At 40.7% G+C, this 21,501-nt stretch overlaps 1 protein-coding gene across 1 annotated transcript in view; it reads right to left on the reverse strand.

The window, feature by feature from the left end:
• PRRG1 (proline rich and Gla domain 1) overlaps positions 1 to 19,169 on the reverse strand; it is a 131,582-nt gene extending 112,413 nt beyond the window's left edge. The window contains exon 1 of the mRNA XM_082681686.1: positions 19,111 to 19,169. The gene's annotated coding sequence lies outside the window, so the exon portion shown is untranslated. The remainder of the gene's footprint in view (positions 1 to 19,110) is intronic.
• Between the last annotated feature and the right edge of the window lie 2,332 nt (positions 19,170 to 21,501).

Consider the following 21,501-nt stretch of genomic DNA (forward strand, 5'->3'; position numbering starts at 1 on the left):
CCCATTTTAAATATAAAGACATATATACATGAAAAGTAAAGGCATAGAGAAAGATACACCATGCTAGTAATTAATCAAAAGAAAGCAGAAGCAGCTGTATCAATTTCAGACAGAACTACTTCAGGGCAAGGAAAGTTTTCAGCAATAAGAGGATAATACCATAACATAATGATAAAGGGGTCGATCCTCCAAGAAGACATAACAATCCTCAATGTGCATGCACATAACAACAAAGTGTTAAAATATATTTGGCAAAACCTGACAGAACTGGGCTTCCCTGGTGGCGCAGTGGTTGAGAGTCTGCCTGACGATGCAGGGGACACGGGTTCGTGCCCTGGTCCGGGAGGATCCCGCGTGCCGCGGAGCGGCTGGGCCCGTAAGCCATGGCCACTGGGCCTGCGCGTCCGGAGCCTGTGCTCCATGACGGGAGAGGCCACAGCGGTGAGAGGTCCACGTACCGCAAAAAAAAAAAACAAAAAAAAAAACCTGACAGAACTGCAAGGAAAAGTAGATGAATCCCCTATTATAGGTGCAGACTTTAACACTCCTCTAACAGAAATGGACAAATCCAGCAGGCAGAAATTCAGTAAGTACACAGTCAATCCCTACAGCACCATCAAGCAATTGGATATAATAGATATCTAAAGACTACTTCATCCACCAACAGCAGAGTTCACAATTTTCTCTAGCTTGATGGAATATGCACCAAAACAAACCACATTCTGGAACATAAAACACAACCTTAACAAATTTAAAAGAATAGAAATCATACAGTGTCTGCTCTCAGACCACAATGGAATTACACTAGAGATCAGTTAACAGTAAAATAACTGCAAAATCCCAAAATATATGCTGATTAAACAACTCACTTCTAAACAACACATGGGTCAATGAAGAACTCTCAAAATAAATTCTAAAATATTTTGAACTAAATGAAAAAGAAAATGCAACTTACCAGACACTATGGAATGCAGTGAAAGCAGTGCTTAGAGAGAAATTTATAGCATTGAATGCATATATTAAAAAAGAAGAAAGATCTAAAATTAACAATCTAAGGTTCCACCTTAGGAAGCCAGAAAAGAGCAAATTAAATTCAAAGTAAGCAAAAGAAGAGAAATAATAAAAATTAGAGCAGATAGGGCTTCCCTGGTGGCGCAGTGGTTGAGAGTCCGCCTGCCGATGCAGGGGACACAGGTTCGTGCCCCGGTCCAGGAAGATCCCACATGCCGTGGAGCGGCTGCACCCGTGAGCCATGGCCGCTGAGCCTGCGCGTGTCCGGAGCCTGTGCTCCGCAACGGAAGAGGCCACAACAGTGAGAGGCCCGCGTACCACAAAAAAAAAAAAAAAAAAAAAAAAAGAAAATTAGAGCAGATATCAGTGAAATTGAAAACAAGAAATCAACAGAGAAAGTAAAACCTAAACCTGATTCTTTAAAAGATCTTTAAAATTGGTAAACTTCTAGCCAAGCTAAGAAAAAAAAAGACGAATTACAATATTAGAAATGAAATAAAAGACATCACAACAGATTGCATGGAGACATTAAAATGTTAATAAAAGATTATTATGAACAAATCCATGCCCACAAATTTTATAACCTAGATTAAACAAACCAATTCCCTGAAAGAGTCAATCTGCCAAAACTTACACAAGAATAGACAGCATGAATAGGCCTATATATATTAAAGAAATTAAATCAAAAATTAATAACCTTCCAAAACAGAAAGCAACAGGCCCAGATGGGCTCACTTGAGAATTCTATCAAACCCCTAAGGAGAAATGATACCAATTTTCTACAATCTCTTCCAGAAGACAGAAACCAAACTAAGGGAATACTTCCTAACTCATGAGGCCAGAATTAACCTAATACCAAAACCAAAGACATTACAGGGAAAGAAAAGTACAGACTAGTACCTCTCATGAACATACATGCAAAAATCCTCAAGAAAAGATTAGCAAATCAAATGCAACAATGTATAAAAAAGATTACACACCATAACCAAGAGAGATTTATCCCATGTATGCAAGGTTGATTCAACATTTGAAGATCAATTAATGTAATCCATCACATCAATGGGCTAAAGAAGAAAAATAACATGATCTTATCAGTAGATGCAGAAAAAGGACTTGACAAAATCCAACACCTATTCATGATTAAGGACTCTCAGAAAGTTAAGAATAGAGGGGAACTTCCTCAATGTGTTAAGGATATCTACAAACAACATACAGCTAACATCATACTTAATAAGGAGACACTCAAAGCTTTCCAACTAAGATAAGGAACAAAGAAATAATGTGCCCTTTCACCACTCCTTTCCAAGTTATACAGACTGGTAAGTAAGAAATCAAATGTTCACAGATGGCATTATTATCAATGTAGAAAATCCAAAAGAATCAACAACAACAACAATAAAACTCGTGGAACTAATAAGCAATGATAGAAATGTTGCAAGGTACAACATTAATATGCAAAAGTTAATCAATTTCCTATATACCAGCAATAAATAAGTGGAATTTGAAATTAAAAATATATTACCATTTACATTAGCACTCCCCCCACCAAAATGAATTACTTATGTATAAATCTAAAAAATCTGTACAAAATCTGTATGAGGAAAATTACTCATAATTGTGACAAAAGATATCAAAGAACTAAATAAATGGAGAATTATTCCATATTCATGGATAGAAAGACTCAATAGTGTCAAAATGTCAGTTTTTCCCAAGTTGATCAACAGATTCAACATAATCTCAGTGAAAATCTAGCAAGTTATTTTGTGGATATCAACAAACTTATTCCAAAATTTATATGGAGAAGCAAAAGACCTAAAGGAGTCAACTCAATACTGAAGCAGAACAAAGTCAAAAGACTGACTCGACCCCATTTACAGAATTACAATAAAGGTACAGTAATCAAGAGACTGTGGTATTGAGAAAGAACACAAATAGATCAATGAAAAAAACAGGGAGCCCAGAAAAAAGACCCAAATAAATATAGTCAACTGATTGTTAACAAAGGAGCAAAGGCAACATAACGGGGCAAAGATAGTCTTTTCACCAAATGGTGCTATAACAACTGAACATCCACCTACAAAGAAAAAAAAAGAATCCAGACGCAGACTTTACACCCTTCACAAAATTTAACTCAAAATGATCAAAGACCAAATGTAAAATACAAAACAAAACCCCTGGAAGATAACATAGGAGAAAACCTAATTGGCCTTGGATATGGCAATGACTTTGAGATACAACACTAAAGGCATGATGTGTGGAAGAAATAAACTGATAAGCTGGATTTCATTAAAATTAAAAACTTCTGCTCTGTGAAAGACAATGTTAAAAGGATGAGAAGACAAGCCACAGTCTGAGAGGAAATACTTGGAAAATAGATATCTGAAAAAGGAGTGTTATCAAAAAAATACCAAAAAACTCTTAAAACTCAATATGAAAATTAACAAACTGATTTAAAAAATGGGCAGTGACAGCTTTACTTCTTGTTTTCTGATTTAGATTCCTTTTATTTCTTTTTCTTCCCTGATTGCTGTGGCTAAAACTCCCAAAACTATGTTGAATAACAGTGGTGAGAGTGGGCAACCTTGTCTTCTTCCTGATCTTAGCGGAAATGGTTTCAGTATTTCACCACTGAGAATGATGCTGGCTGAGGGTTTGTCATATATGGCCTTTATTATGTTGAGGAAACTTCCCTCTATGCCTACTTTCTGCAGGGTTTTTATCATAAATGGGTGTTGAATTTTGTCGAAAGCTTTCTCTGCACCCATTGAGATGATCATATGGTTTTTCTCCTTCAATTTGTTAATATGATGTATCACATTGATAGATTTGCGTATATTGAAGAATCCTTGCATTCCTGGAATAAACCCCACTTGATCATGGTGTATGATCCGTTAAATGTGCTGCTGGATTCTGTTTGCTAGTATTTTGTTGAGGATTTTTGCATCTATGTTCATCAGTGATATTGGCCTGTAGTTTTCTTTCTTTGTGACATCCTTGTCTGGTTTTAGTATCAGGGTGATGGTGGCCTTGTAGAATGAGTTTGGGAGTGTTCCTCCCTCTGCTAGATTTTGGAAGAGTTTGAGAAGGATAGGTGTAAGCTCTTCTCTAAATGTTTGATAGAATTCGCCTGTGAAGCCATCTGGTCCTAGGCTTCAGTTTGTTGGAAGTTTTTTTAATCACAGTTGCAATTTCAGTGCTTCTGGCTGGTCTATTCATATTTTCTATTTCTTCCCGATTCGGTCTTGGCAGGTTGTGCATTTCTAAGAATTTATCCATTTCTTCCAGGTTGTCCATTTTATTGGCATAGAGTTGCTTGTAGTAATCTCTCATGATCTTTTGTATGTCTGCAGTGTCAGTTGCAACTTCTCCTTTTTCATTTCTAATTCTATTGACTTGAGTCTTCTCCCTTTTTTTCTTGATGAGTCTGGCTAATGGTTTATCAATTTTGTTTATCTTCTCAAAGAACCAGCTTTTAGTTTTATTGATCTTTGCTATTGTTTCCTTCATTTCTTTTTCATTTATTTCTGATCTGATTTTTATGATTTCCTTCCTTCTGCCTACTTTGGGGGGTTTTTGTTCTTCTTTCTCTAATTGCTTTAGGTGCAAGATTAGGTTGTTTATTTGAGATTATTTCCTGCTTCTTAAGGTAGGATTGTATTGCTATAAACTTCCCTCTTAGAACTGCTTTTGCTGCATCCCATTGGTTTTGGGTCGTCATGTGTCCACTGTCATTTGTTTCTAGGTATTTTTTGATTTCCTCATTGATTTCTTCAGTGATCGCTTCATTATTAAGTAGTGTATTGCTTAGCCTCCATGTGTTTGTATTTTTTACAGATGTGTTCGTGTAATTGATATCTAGTCTCATTGCGTTGTGGTCGGAAAAGATACTTGATACAATTTCAATTTTCTTAAATTTATCAAGGCTTGATTTATGACCCAAGATATAACCTATCCTGGAGAATGTCCCATGAGCACTTGAGAAAAATGTGTATTCTGTTGTTCTTGGATGGAATGTCCTAAAAATATCAATTAAGTCCACCTTGTTTAATGTATCATTTAAAGCTTGTGTTTCCTGGAGGACGAGGGCAAGATGGCGGAAGAGTAAGATGCGGAGATCACCTTCCTCCCCACAGATACACCAGAAATACAACTACACGTGGAACAATTCCTACAGAACACCTACTGAACGCTGGCAGAAGACCTCAGACCTCCCAAAAGGCAAGAAAGTCCCCACGTACCTGGGTAGGGCAAAAGAAAAAAGAAACAGAGACAAAAGGATAGGGACGGAACCTGCACCAGTGGGAGGGAGCTGTGAAGGAGGAAAGGTTTCCACACACTAGGAAGCCCCTTCGCGGGCGGAGACTGCGGGTGGCGGAGAGGGAAGCTTCGGAGCCCGAGCCACGGAGGAGAGCACAGCAACAGGTGTGCGGAGGGCAAAGGGCGGAGAGATTCCTGCACAGAGGATCGGCGCCGACGGGCACTCACCAGCCCAAGAGGCTTGTCTGCTCACCCTCCGGGACGGGGGTGGGGGGGGGGCTGGGAGCTGAGGCTCGGGCTTCGGTTCGATAGCAGCGAGAAGACTGGGGCTGGCGGCGTGAACACAGCCTGAAGGGGTTAGTGCACCACAGCTAGCAGGGAGGGAGTCCGGGAGAAGTCTGGAGCTGCCGAAGAGGCAAGAGACCTTTTCTTGCCTTTGTTTCCTGGTGCGCTAGGAGAGGGGATCAAGAGCACTGCTTAAAGGAGCTCCAGAGATGGGCGCGAGCCATGGCTAGAAGAGTGGACCCCAGAGACAGGCATGAGACACTAAGGCTGCTGCTGCCGCTGCCAAGAAGCCTGTGTGAGAGCACAGGTCACTATCCACACCCCCCTTCTGGGGAGCCTGTGCAGCTCGCCACTGCCAGGGTCCCAGGATCCAGGGACAAATTCCCCGGGAGAATGCACAGCACGCCTCAGGCTGGTGCAACGTCACGCTGTCCTCTGCCGCTGTAGGCTCGCCCTGCCCTCCGTACCCCTCCCTCCGCCCGGCCTGAGTGAGCCAGAAACCCCGAAGCAGCTGTTCCTTTAACCCCGTCCTGTCTGAAAGAAGAACAGACGCCATCCGGCGACCTACACACAGAAGCGGGGCCAAATCCAAAGCTGAGCCCCAGGAGCTGTGAGAACAAAGAAGAGAAAGGGAAATCTCTCCCAGCAGCCTCAGAAGTAGCGGATTAAATCTCCACAATCAACTTCAGGTACCCTGCATCTGCGGAATACATGAAAAGACAACGAATCATCCCAAATTGAGGAGGTGGACTTTGAGAGCAAGATTTATTATTTTTTCCCCTTTTCCTCTTTTTGTCAGTGTGTAGGTGTATGCTTCTGTGTGAGATTTTGTCTGTATAGCTTTGCTTCCACCATTTGTCCTAGGGTTCTATCGGTCCATTTTTTTTCTTAAAAAAAATTTTTCTTAATAATTACTTTTCATTTTAATAACTTTTTTTGTTTTACTTTATTTTATCTTCCTTCTTTCTTTCTTTCCTTCCCTCCTTCCTTCCTTCCTTCCTCCCTCCCTCCCTATCCCCCTCCCTTCCTCTCTTTTTCTATCTTTCTTCCGTCCTTCCTTCCTTCCTTCTTTCCTTTCTTTCTTTCTTTCTACTTCTTCTCTCTTTTATTTTGAGCCATGTGGATGAAAGGTTCTTGGTGCCACAGCCAGGAGTCAGTGCTGTGCCTCTGAGGTGGGAGAGCCAACTTCAGGACACTAGTCCACAAGAGACCTCCAGGCTCCACAGAATATCAAACGGCAAAAATCTCCGAGAGATCTCCATCTCAACACCAGCAACCACCTTCACTCAACGACAAGTAAGCTACAGTGCTGGACACCCTATGCCAAACAACTAGCAAGACAGGAACACAACCCCACCTATTAGCAGAGAGGCTGCCTAAAATCATAATAAGGCCACAGACACCCCAAAACACACCACCAGACGTGGACCTGCCCACCAGAAAGACAAGATCCAGCCTCATCCACCAGAACACAGGCACTAGCCCCCTCCACTAGGAAGCCTACACAACCCACTGAACCAACTTTAGCCACTGGCGACAGACACCAAAAACAATGGGAACTACGAACCTACAGCCTGCAAAAAGGAGACCCCAAACAAAGTAAGATAAGCAAAATGAGAAGACAGAAAAACACACACCAGATGAAGGAGCAAGATAAAAATGCACCAGACCTAACAAATGAAGAGGAAACAGGCAGTCTACCTGAAAAAGAATTCAGAATAATGATAGTAAAGATAATCCAAAATCTTGGAAACATGACAAAATGGAAGAAACATTTAACAAGGACCTAGAAGAACTAAAGATGAAACAAGCAACGATGAAAAACACAATAAATGAAATTAAAAATACTCTAGAAGGGATCAATAGCAGAATAACTGAGGCAGAAGAACGGATAAGTGACCTGGAAGATAAAACAGTGGAAATAACTACTGCAGAGCAGAATAAAGAAAAAAGAATGAAAAGAACTGAGGACAATCTCAGAGACCTCTGGGACAACATTAAATGCACCAACATTCGAATTATAGGGGTCCCAGAAGAGGAAGAGAAAAAGAGAGGGACTGAGAAAATATTTGAAGAGATTATAGTTGAAAACTTCCCTAATATGGGAAAGGAAATAGTTAATCAAGTCCAGGAAGCACAGAGAGTCCCATACAAGATAAATCCAAGGCGAAATACGCCAAGACACATATTAATCAAACTGTCAAAAATGAAATACAAAGAAAACATATTAAAAGCAGCAAGGGAAAAACAACAAATAACACACAAGGGAATCCCCATAAGGTTAACAGCTGATCTTTCAGCAGAAGCTCTGCAAGCCAGAAGGGAGTGGCAGGACATATTTAAAGAGATGAAGGAGAAGAACCTGCAACCAAGATTACTCTACCCAGCAAGGATCTCATTCAGATTAGATGGAGAAATTAAAACCTTTACAGACAAGCAAAAGCTGAGAGTTCAGCACCACCAAACCAGCTTTACAACAACTGCTAAAGGAACTTCTCTAGGCAGGATACACAAGAGAAGGAAAAGACCTACAATAACGAACCCAAAACAACTAAGAAAATGGGAATAGGAACATACATATTGATAATTACCTTAAATGTAAACGGACTAAATGCTGCCACCAAAAGACACAGATTGGCTGAATGGATAGAAAAACAAGACCCATATATATGCTGTCTACAAGAGACCCACTTCAGGCCTAGAGACACCTACAGACTGAAAGTAAGGGGATGGAAAAAGATATTCCATGCAAATGGAAATCAAAAGAAAGCTGGAGCAGCAATTCTCATATCAGAAAAAACAGACTTTAAAATAAAGACTATTACAAGAGACAAAGAAGGACACTACATAATGATCAAGGGATCGATCCAAGAAGAAGATATAACAATTGTAAATATTTATGAACACAACATAGGAGCACCTCAATACATAAGGCAAATACTAACAGCCATAAAAGGGGAAATCGATAGTAACACATTCATAGTAGGAGACTTTAACACCCTACTTTCACCAATGGACAGATCATCCAAAATGAAAATAAATAAGGAAATAGAAGCTTTAAATGATACATTAAACAAGATGGACTTAACTGATATTTATAGGACATTCCATCCAAAAACAACAGAATGCACATTTTTCTCAAGTGGTCATGGAACATTCTGCAGGATAGATCATATCTTGGGTCACAAGTCAAGCCTTGGTAAATTTAAGAAAACTGAAATTGTATCAAGTATCTTTTCCGACCACAATGCTATGAGACTAGATACTAATTACAGGAAAAGAACTGTAAAAAATACAAAATACATGGAGGCTAAACAAAACACTACTTAATAACGAAGTGATCACTGAAGAAATCAAAAAGGAAATCAAAACATACCTAGAAACAAATGACAAAGGAGACATGACGACCCAAAACCTATGGGATGCAGCAAAAGCAGTTCTAAGGGGGAAGTTTATAGAAATACAATCCTACCTTAAGAAACAGGAAACATCTCAAATAAACAACCTAACCTTGCACCTAAAGCAATTAGAGAAAGAAGAACAAAAAAACCCCAAAGTTAGCAGAAGGAAAGAAATCATAAAGATCAGATCAGAAATAAATGAAAAATAAATGAAGGAAATGATAGCAAAGATCAATAAAACTAAAAGCTGGTTCTTTGAGAAGATAAACAAAATTGATATACCATTAGCCAGACTCATCAAGAAAAAAAGGGAGAAGATTCAAGTCAATAGAATTAGAAATGAAAAAGGAGAAGTAACAACTGACACTGCAGAAATACAAAGGATCATGAGAGATTACTACAAGCAACTCTATGCCAATAAAATGGACAACCTGGAAGAAAGGACAAATTCTTAGAAATGCACAACCAGCCAAGACTGAATCGGGAAGAAATAGAAAATATGAATAGACCAGTCAAAAGCACTGAAATTGCAACTGTGATTAAAAAACTTCCAACAAACTGAAGCCTAGGACCAGATGGCTTCACAGGCAAATTCTATCAAACATTTAGAGAAGAGCTAACACCTGTCCTTCTCAAACTCTTCCAAAATCTAGCAGAGGGAGGAACACTCCCAAACTCATTCTATGAGGCCACCATCACGATGATACCAAAACCAGACAAGGATGTCACAAAGAAAGAAAACTACAGGCCAATATCACTGATGAACAAGATGCAAAATTCCTCAACAAAATACTAGCAAACAGAATCCAACAGCACATTAAAAGGATCATACACCATGATCAAGTGGCGTTTATTCCAGGAATGCAAGGATTCTTCAATATACGCAAATCAATCAACGTGATACACCATATTAACAAATTGAAGGAGAAAAACCATATGACCATCTCAATAGATGCAGAGAAAGCTTTTGACAAAATTCAACACCCATTTATGATAAAAAAACTCTGCAGAAAGTAGGCATAGAGGGAACTTTCCTCAACATAATAAAGGCCATATATGACAAACCCACAGCCAACATCGTCCTCAGTGATGAAAAACTGAAAGCATTTCCACTAAGATCAGGAACAAGACAAGGTTGCCCACTCTCACCACTCTTATTCAACATAGTTTTGGAAGTTTTAGCCACAGCAATCAGAGAAGAAAAGGAAAGAAAAGGAATCCAAATCGGAAAAGAAAAAGTACAGCTGTCACTGTTTGCAGATGACGTGATACTATACATAGAGAATCCTAAAAATTCTACCAGAAAACTACTAGATCTAATCAATGAATTTGGTAAAGTAGCAGGATACAAAATTAATGCACAGAAATCTCTGGCATTCCTATACACTAATGATGAAAAATCTGAAAGTGAAATCAAGAAAACACTCCCATTTACCACTGCAACAAAAAGAATAAAATATCCAGGAATAAACCTAAGGAAACAAAAGACCTGTATGCAGAAAATTATAAGACACTGATGAAGGAAATTAAAGATGATACAACTAGATGGAGAGATATACCATGTTCTTGGATTGGAAGAATCAACATTGTGAAAATGACTCTACTACCCAAAGCAATCTACAGATTCAATGCAATCCCTATCAAGCTACCACTGACATTTTTCACAGAACTAGAACAAAAAATTTCACAATTTGTATGGAAACACAAAAGACCCCAAATAGCCAAAGCAATCTTGAGAACAAAAAAAAGGAGCTGGAGGAATCAGGCTCCCGGACTTCAGACTATACTACAAAGCTACAGTAATCAAGACAGTATGGTACTGGCACAAAAACAGAAAGATCAATGGAACAGGATAGAAAGCCCAGAGATAAACCCACGCACATATGGTCACCTTATCTTTGATAAAGGAGGCAGGAATGTACAGTGGAGAAAGGACAGCCTCTTCAATAAGTGGTGCTGGGAAAACTGGACAGGTATATGTAAAAGTATGAGATTAGATCACTCCGTAACACCATACACAAAAATAAGCTCAAAATGGATTAAAGACCTAAATGTAAGGCCAGAAACTATCAAACTCTTAGAGGAAAACATAGGCAGAACACTCTATGAAATAAAGCACAGCAAGATCCTTTTTGACACACCTCCTAGAGAAATGAAATAAAAACAAAAATAAAGAAATGGGACCTAATGAAACTTAAAATCTTTTGCACAGCAAAGGAAACCATGAACAAGACCAAAAGACAACCCTCAGAATGGGAAAAAAATATTTGCAAATGAAGAAACTGACAAAGGATTAATCTCCAAAATTTATAAGCAGCTCATGCAGCTCAATATCAAGAAAACAAACAACCCGATCCAAAAATGGGCAGAAGACCTAAACAGACATTTCTCCAAAGAAGATATACAGACTGCCAACAAACACATGAAAGAATGCACACCATCATTAATCATTAGAGAAATGCAAATCAAATTGCAATGAGATATCATCTCACACCGGTCAGAATGGCCATCATCAAAAAATCTAGAAACAATTAATGTTGGAGAGGGTGTGGAGAAAAGGGAACACTCTTGCACTGCTGGTTGGAATGTGAATTGGTACAGCCAATATGGTGAACAGTATGGAGGTTCCTTAAAAAACTACAAATAGAACTACCATATGACCCAGCAATCCCACTAGTGGCCATATACCCTGAGAAAAACATAACTCAAAAAGAGTCATGTACCAAAATGTTCATTGCAGCTCTATTTACAATAGCCCAGAGATGGAAACAACCTAAGTGCCCATCATCAGATGAATGGATAAAGAAGATGTGGCACATGTATACAATGGAATATTACTCAGCCATAAAAAGAAACGAAATTGAGCTATTTGTAGTCAGGTGGATGGATCTAGAGTCTGTCATACAGAGTGAAGCAAGTCAGAAAGAGAAAGACAAATACCATACGCTAACACATATATATGGAATTTAAGGAAAAAAATGTCATTTAGAACCTAGGGGTAAGAGAGGAATAAAGACACAGACCTAGTAGAGAATGGACTTGAGGATATGGGGAGGGGGAAGGGTAAGCTGTGACGGAGTGAGAGAGAGGCATGGACATATATACACTACCAAACGTAAAAAAGATAGCTAGTGGGAAGCAGCCTCATAGCACAGGGAGATCAGCTCGGTGCTTTGTGATCACCTAGAGGGGTGGGATAGGGAGAGTGGGAGGGAGGGAGACACCAGAGTGAAGAGATATGGGAACATATGTATATGTATAACTAATTCACTTTGTTATAAAGCAGAAACTAACACACTATTGTAAAGCAATTATACTCCTATAAAGATGTTAAAAAAATAAATAAATAAAAATAAAAAATGGGCAAAAGATCTGGACACCTGAAAAAGAAAATATACAGATGGCAAGTAAGCATATGAAACGATGTTTAATATCTTTTATCATTGGTGAATTCCAAATTAAAGCAATGAGATATTACTACACACCTATTTGAATGACCAAAACCCAAAACACTGAAAAAACCAAATGCTAGTGAATATGTGGAGCAACAGGAATTGTCATCCATTGTAGGTGGAGATGTAAAATGGTACAGCCACTTTGTAATACAAACTGGCAGTTTCTTACAAAGTTAAACATACTCTTATCATATGATCCAGCAATTGTGTCCACAAAAAAAGCCTACACATAGATGTTTACAGCAGCTTTATTCACAGTTGCCAAAACTGGGAAGCAACCAAGATGTCCTTCAGTAAATTAACGGATAAATTGTGATATATCCAGACAACTGAATATTATTCAGCACTGAAAAGAAATGAGCTATCAAGCCATGAAAAGACATGGAGGAAAGTAACGCATATTGCTACATGGAAGAAGCCAATGTAAAAAGTTCACATACTGTGGAATTCCAACAATTGACATTCTAGAAAAGGTAAATCTATGGAAACAGTAAGAAGACCAGGGTTGCCAGGGATCAACAGGCAGAGCACAGAGGATTTTTAGGGCAGCAAAACTATTCTGTATGATGTTACAATGGTAGATGCATGTCATTAAACATTTATCCAAACCCACACAATGTACAACACCAAGAGTGAACTCTAATGTAAACTATGGACTTTAGGTGATAATGATGTGTCAGTGTAGGTTCACTGCTTATAACAAAGGTACCACTATGTTGCAGGATGTTCATAGTGGAAGAGTTTGTGTGTGTTTGTGGGTATATGGGAACTCTGTATTTTCTGCTCAATTTTGCTGTGAACCTAAAATGCTCTAAAAACCAGTTCATTAATGTTTTTAAAGCAAAGGAATAACCCTTTCTCTTTCCTTGTAATGATTTGTTCCATTCCCAGAGCTTCCTGTCCACCCATGCCACTCTCCTGAATTCCACCTGGATATCAAACAGTCATCTCAGACTCAGCATGCCTAGTACTGAATCCTTGGTCTTCCTTCTCTCAAATTTTCTTCTCCAACAATCTTCCATATCTCACTAAATAGCTACTCCATCCTTCTAGTTGTTCAGATCAAAATCCTCGGCGTCATCCCTGACTCTCATGCTTCGTCACATTCCCCTTCCAATTCCACTTCCAATAAATGAGCAGGAAATCTGATCACTTATCATACCTCCAGCATTATACTGTCTTGGTCCGAGCCACCACAACCTCTCCTCAAATTGGTCTCTTCTGTTCTTGCTCCCCTTATAATCTATTCTCCACAAAGCACTCAGATTGATCCTTGCAAAAAACAAATCAGATCACATCATTTCACTCTTCAAACGTTTCATGGCTTTCCTTCTCACTCAATAACCTTACAATGTCCTCTCACAAGGAGCTGAATAGCCCTACATGCTCTTCCCACCCTCCAACACACCTTCTTACTTATCTGACCCTGTTTCTTATTATTGATCCCCACTCATTCATGCTACTCTAACCACAAGGACTGTTTTGTGATTCCTAGCAAAAAGGTCTCAAAAAGGTACCACCTCAGGACCTCTATACTTGCTGTTCTCTGTGCCCAGAAAGCTCTTCCTCCAAATAAATGGTTTTCTCATCTCTTACAAGTCTTTGCTGACAGCGAAGTCTTCCCTGATCACCACCCTCCAATAGACTCTATTCAACTACTGGTGAATACCTATAGATGCTCCACTATTCACTTTCCCTACTTTGTATTTCTCCAAAGAATGCAACACTTTATAACTTTACATACATACACATATATACATATACGTGTATGTGTATATATATATATATATACACACACAGAGAGAGAGAGAGAGAGACAGCACACACATGCACACTTATATTTTATTTATTTATTTTATTATCTTCCTCCCTCAAATAGGATGTGAGCTCCTTGAAGACAGAAATTTCCAATAAAATACAAATATTTTATTCACTGCTATATCCTTAGTTCTTAGAACAATGCCTGGCAACTGAGAGGTACACAAACATTTGTTGAATAATAATCATATAAATACTTACGATATGTCATCTTATGGCAAGGGCTGGGGCAAGAGCGTTACAGCACAGCAAGTCTAGACTTAATTTCAAAAAATTCTTCTAAATGAGAAAAGTTGTGGAAAAACACAACTGTGTAACCATTAGAGGGAGCTGGAGTAGCTGAACTATTTTATTTACCAGCATTACTAACCTTGAAAAATCCATAGAGTTCATGGACTATTTAAGTTCCACTGAACAGTAGTGTGCAAACAACCTCCCTTAAGGAGTGTTCCTTCAACTTCTCCCCTCTCTACTTTTAGATTTATGTTTCTTCACTCATTCCTTTCCCCTCTATTCTCTTGGTGCCCGATTCTATTCCCTCCTGCCCTCTGGCTCCAGTTCTCTATTTCATCAATTATATCCCCTTAGCATTACACCTTCAAACACTCCAGCAGGCTTTTTACTTCTTTTTACACATTCCTGTTTTCTTGATCCCTTAAAATTCTCAAACTCCAGTGTTTTTCTTCCCTTCTCACTTCATCCACAATTTACCAAAAACTAGGTTTATTTTCACTGCTTCTACTTCCTGACCATCATTGTTCAAAGAAGTGGTTCTTAACCAGGGTGTACATGAAAATCTCCTGGAATTTTTTCATGCCCAGGTTCCACACACTGAAATTCTGACTTGATGAGTTTGCACTGGGGGGAAGGGCACTAAACATAAGTATGCTGGTGAAAACAACTCCCTAACAGAGTCTAATGCACACCCCAGATTAAGAACCATTACCTCAAATACCTGCCATATGTTTTTTCTGGTCATAATAATGATAATATTCCACCAACTGAGGAGTATAATTAAATCAACCCTCTGTATCTGACACACATGAAAAAAAAACAAAAAGGCTCCTGGTCACCAAATCCAACTGTGTTCTCTTAGTTTTATCCTTTCCAAACTTTACAAGATATTTGATACCACCAGCTTTTAAGTATGCTCCTCTCTTCGATAACTTTTTGGTCTTTTATTTTTTTGGTCTCCCTTCCTCCCTGCCAATTTGTCTTAATCCATCTAGATCAGTGCCTCTCAATGTGATCCAAGGGTCAGCAGCATCACTATCATTTGGAAACTTGTAAGAAATGAAAACTCCTCAGGCCCCATCCCAGACATCAGAAACTCCAGGGATGGGGCCCAGAAATCTACGCATTCTTGTGATTATTATGCATGCTGATGTTTGGGAACCACTGTGCTAAGCCACCTGTTTTAGAAATATGGGAGGAATCTACAATCACAGAACTGAAGCTCCAACAGAGTAGATGTCAATACATCCATATTTTGAAGTTAACTGCTAGTGAAATTATAGTACTTGTCATAAGAAATGGCAATTAGGAATAACGATAGCTACCATTATTAGGGCAATTAGTATGTGCTAGATATTATGGGAAGCTGTTAATACACTTGATCTCACTTATCAGGTGTTATAATTATCATTTTTACAGATGAGGAAACTGACACTTAGAGAAAGATTTTTAACATCTTGCCTCCAAATTTCACGCCCTTGACCACCATATTATTGTCTCCTGCACAGAGTGGGAAAGAAGGAGTCTTGGACAGAATCCTAAGAAGATTCAGTGGAAGTGACTGAGGTTGACTGGTCAAAGAATGAGAGGAAAAACCAGAAATAAGGGAGGAAGTCCAGGTGAGGAAAGTTTTAAGTAGGAAGCCTTAATCACAGTAGTTGGGATTTTTTTTTGTTTTTTCAGTGCATCTACAGACCACAGAGGATGTAGAACTTTTTTAGAAAATGTTTTATGGCGGCTACTCATTCTCTCTGATTCCCAAGTTTTACTGACAAAAACCAGACACTAACTTGCAGTGTTTTGAGGGGAACAGTGGTTAATATTATATATATTTTTAAAAAGTGACATGAAGAAAAAGAGTTTTCTTCATGTGGAGAGGGGATAAATTGAGGGGAGAAACCTTACAAGTTTACTAAGAGCCAGAATAGGTTTTCTGCTTTGCAGGCACAGAAGCCTAGAGTAACCAAGTAGTCAATCCTGACTCATTTTTAAAACTAAAGTATCAATTTTCTTCACTTATAAGCTGAGTAAACATTTGCTCACGGTATTCTCTGCGATGGGTAAATCCATCTAGCAGACGAAAGCTAGGTGTAGGGGTGATGAGCTTGAGTGGTGAGGGGCAAGAGGAAGATAATCCCTGTTATGAGCCGGAGGTGAATAGAAGGCCAGTGGTGCTGGTGCAGTGAAGAGAACTGGCTGGTAGAAAATAGGACAAGCCTATTGAGGGCACTCTGAAGTGAAGAGACTCATTAGCCAAATACTCAAATCACCTTTTAGGAGGAGTATAATGCAATTGACTAGTCTCTCTAATTGGTCTAATAGGTTACAGCTTCTTTAGTTACATTAGCTTTCATAAAATACCATCTGGCCCGCTTAATCCGCTTACAAATTTCCTAAATTCCAGCAGCAACCTATTTGTGTCTTTCTACAAATGATTAATCTTCCTTTCATGTTGACTTTTCACTTGTTTCAGTGTCAGAAGTTGACCTTTTAAAAGAATTGGCCTTTTTCTGATGTCTATTTTGTCAATATCCGCAAAGCTTTTTCACCTCTTCTAGAAGGATAATCCACAGACTAATACATGGGAACATATTTCCATACTTGTTTCTTATCCATATTCCAAATAATGTTGTTCAAATACTAAATATAATTTCAGCCTTTTGAATTTCTTCCATTACCCCATGAACTTTATGTGATACAAATTACTATCTTTCCAACAGCACTTATTAACATCTAAGTGTATTCATTAGGCACTTAGTACCTACCCAGCAGCCCTAGGTACTGGGATAACACAGAAGACTGACGTTCCAGTAGCAAGAGAGAAATAAGGCCAGTAGTATCAGTTTAGCAGAAAAGGGGGGTGACTAATTCATTCTGATGGATCTGGCAATTTTTCCAAGTGGTGAATTAGGCTGAGTCTGAAGGGATGAATAGGAGTTCATTAGCCACTGGAAAAGGGAAGTATCCCTAGCACCTCCCTCCCCAAATCTGGTAATGTTAGTGGCATTTAACTTAAAATAACAGTAAAAGAAAGAATAAAATGACAATAACACAAGAAGAAATCGTGCTCACTTCATGATTTGGGGGTTGGAGGGGGTACTGAGCCTTTAAACACACTTCAGATCTGAAAGTAAATGTTTATAAAACGGGATTCACAATCGAGGGAAAGGGGTGGAGGGGGAAGAAGTTCAGTTTGTTTTATTGTATTAAGTTAAACAAATGAGTAAAAATATCAACATCTATGCTTGGGAACACATACTACTTTCCATAAAGATCCTAAGCTTGAAAATGAAAGCCTCAGAATCTTATCTAAAATTACAATATTTGCCCTGGTGTTTTTTTTTTTTTTTTTTTTTGCGGTACGCGGGCCTCTCACTGTTGCGGCCTCTCCCGTTGCGGAGCACTGGCTCCGGACGCGCAGGCTCAGCGGCCATGGCTCACGGGCCCAGCCGCTCCGCGGCATGTGGGATCTTCCCGGACCGGGGCACGAACCCGGTCCCTTGCATCGGCAGGCGGACTCTCAACCACTGCGCCACCAGGGAAGCCCCTGCCCTGGTGTTTTATATCCCCAATACCAAACAATCAACCACACCCTAACCAACTTCCACTTACTCTAACTTTCACATCTCCACATCCTTCAAAGTTTGGCTTAATTTATAGTATAACTATCTCAAAGCATTAATTTAGTTCTAAGTTTTGGCACTCCACCTCTTCATCCTTCCGTTCAATTATTTCCTCTTAAATTCCATTAATTTCGCCTTTCTCCTTAAGGGACACTTAGAAAATACATCAACAGCACAATTACAAAACCAATGGCTGCAGCCAGTCTGCACACACACACTCATTTCCACTCACATCCTTCTCGAGGCTGTTTCTACCACTGATCAAAATCAGCGGACCAGGAAGGAGGAAAAAGCTGAGCCAGGAGGGTTGTTCCCTTCCTTCCACTCCCCCCAAGCCTGCCCCCCCCCGCTCCCCATTCCCCCAGGGCCGCACCGCGACCTCGTGCGCCCCCCCTCCACCGACCCGCCCCCGCTGTCACCAGCCACTGCCTAGAAAACAGTCATAGCCTTTGTTAAAACGTCCATGAGCACAATGTACCAGAAGACGGACACATTCCCGGGGGCGGGGTGAAGAAAGTCACACGAATGCCACTCCCTCCTTGGCACAAGCTTGGGGCGACAGCCCACCTCCTCCAAATCCTCTCCCCCCGCGACGCGGAATGTTCCTGGCAACTCTGCACTCCGAGACGGCAGCGCGGGGGAAGGGACAGGCCCGGGACGCCCGCCGCTCAGGGGCACCAAGCGAGGGTACTGAACTTGAAGCTGGGACACCCTCCAGCGCTCTTGGCGAGGCTCCCGGTTCTGCCAAGCCTGAGTCCGGACTTCCAGCCTCTGGAGCCCTTTCCTTCAATTTCTCCTCACACATACCCTCTCCCGCTCCCGCCACCACGCACTCAGCTCCCCACGCGGCCGGGGCCGGACACTGTCCGGCAGCGAGGCCAGCCCCGCTGCCGCACGTCTGGCAGGTTTCTCCTTATGGGGCCGACGTCTCCCCGGGCCGCCAGCCGCACACGTTCCGAACCCTCCCCGGACGCCCGCCCGAACCACGTTCCCCGGCTGCGAGCCCCGCGCCGCCACCGCACTCACCGCGCGTCCCGCGCCACTACTCCGCGCTCCTGCCGGCCGCCAACCGCGCTTGCGCCTTCCCACCGCCGCCGAGCCCAGGAGGAGCCAGGAGCCGACGGGAAGGGCGGTGGGAAGCGGCGGGGGCGGGGCCCGGGCGGAGTTAGGAAGGGGAGGGGAGGGGCCAGGCAGGGTGGGAAACAGAGGGGCGGGGCCTCCGCCGCCTAGGTTCGGAAGACTTAGTGCTCAGGGCACCGCGTTAGAGCTTTCCACTCTTGAGATCTGTTATAAATAACACTGGCAAGAGAAGTCGTCGAGGCCCCTGGGTGCACCCCACGCACATTCACACTCCAGAAAGCCCAGCATGGCGCGGGGCCAAGCTAGCCAGCCCCCCTGCGTCAGCACGCCTCTCCCTGGACCCACCCTAGATCCTCGCGAGCCTTTCACCCTTTTACATGCCTACCTCCCCACACACTATTCCGCCCACTGGCCTCTCTCCTCATTGTGCGGTGTCCTCAGCCCATGGTAAGCGGCATGGAAATTTCTCACCCACAAAGCGCCTGTGCAGGGCACCCTAGTTAACATGTCTCTGCTGTGTGAGCCCAGAACGTGGTTGGTGACTTTCCAACCGTTGCCCACTGTTACAGTTCAGCCCTTTCCCTGAGAACAAACTCTTCTGCTGTTCTGGCCTTTTGCTGACAACATCTGCTTTTTCTTAAAAAAAAAAAAAAAAAAAGTCTTGAACAAACCTACCCAAATATCTTGGGGAGAAGAACACATGTTGTCAAATAAGACCCATTATTGACCCTGCTTTTTTAGGGAGCTACCTCAGAATTTGAGCCTTCTTAAAAGCCCCTCTGAGAAACAGAATATTCAGCCTGTGTTGTCCTGTGAATTTTGCTCTATTGGTTTCAGGTTTTCTGGCAGTTAGCATTTTAAGAAGCCTAACTTGATTATTATTCCATGCTGCATGCATGCTTAGTTTTAAGTTCTGTACTTTTCTGTTTAAAATCTGGTAAGCTGTGGTATCTCACATGCCTTCAGATCAGCTATTAAAACAAACACACCTGAGTGAATCCAAAGTGAATTGGCCTGTGGGCCTGAAGTGATTTATTCCAAATTACTTTTCCTTTCTTCTTTTTACTTTAGTTATGATGGAACTAAGAAACATTTGGCTTATTAAGAATAATAGAATTGCCACAGGGCCACACCAATAGTCCTTCCCAGCAAGTATTCTGACCGAAAAGGGAAAGGAACATTTTTGGGGAGAGACTGGTCACTGCCCTTAGAGATCTGAACATCCTGAAATGCTTCCCATTAACCTTTGTGATTCTTCCGTTTGTGTATTTTACAAACCAGACTTTCTGAACTCATTTCTGTTTCGCTTTTGTCAAATAAGCATAGGGGGACTGCAGTAAGAACAGACTGCAAGAGGGTATGTATACTGGTAAATGTAGACAGACTCTGTAGGCTGAATAAATCTGTAAGTGCCTGGAAGTAGGACCTTGTCCTAGTTACTTCACTGGTAAAATGTTTTACATACAGAAGGTGCTAAAAGAAAAAACAACAATAACACTCTGTTAATAAAGATAATTTTTGCATCTTTAATAGATGCAGATATATGTTTGTTCACTTTCATTTGAGTACGGATTTATTTTCTTATTTTATATCTGAATTTGTCTGAATATTTTTTTTGTCTGAATATTTTGATTGAAGTGACGAAAACTAAAATGCAGTAGCTTAGGCAAAAAGAGAAAGTTATTGTGTAACCCAAGTTGCGAAAGGGAAGTCTATGATTGGCCTTAAGAATAAATGGAACCAGTAACTGAATGCTTCAAATTCCAGATTAGGCTCTCAACCCTGCCTCTCTTGGAAGGGTTCACTCTTCAGAACCTCCAAGTCATGTTCTGTACACTTGGAACCATGGCTTCGGACAAATTGTGGGCTCACATCTACCAAGCTGTCAGCAGACAGAAAGTACCTCTCTTCCCGAAGTTTCAATTTTTAGAACACCAGATAAAGAGCATGACTGGGTGAGGCTGAGTCATATAACCATTCTTGGAGAGAAAGTGCAGGTGGGACAGAAGAATGGTACCCCCCAGTAGAAACTCAAAGTTGGAGGAAAAAAATGAAGAGAAAATTTCTAAATGAAAACAGAAGGTAGAAGGAGATGCTGTCTTCAGAAGAGAAGCGCTAGAGAGACCGAAAAAAAAAAAAAGTTCAATGTTCACCATGGAACAACTGTATTTAAGGAATACAGCCTTGGAATTATCTTTGATCTCTCTCTCTTTTATTCAAGTACTAACCAGTCTTCTCAATAATGTCTCTGTATTGGTTTTCCATGGCTGCTGTTAAAAAAATCACCACAAACTTCATGGCTTAAAACAACACAAATGTATTACAGCTCTAGAGGTC

Source organism: Grampus griseus (genome assembly GCF_964374135.1).
Source record: "Grampus griseus genome assembly, chromosome: X".
NCBI classification, from domain to species: domain Eukaryota; kingdom Metazoa; phylum Chordata; class Mammalia; order Artiodactyla; family Delphinidae; genus Grampus; species Grampus griseus.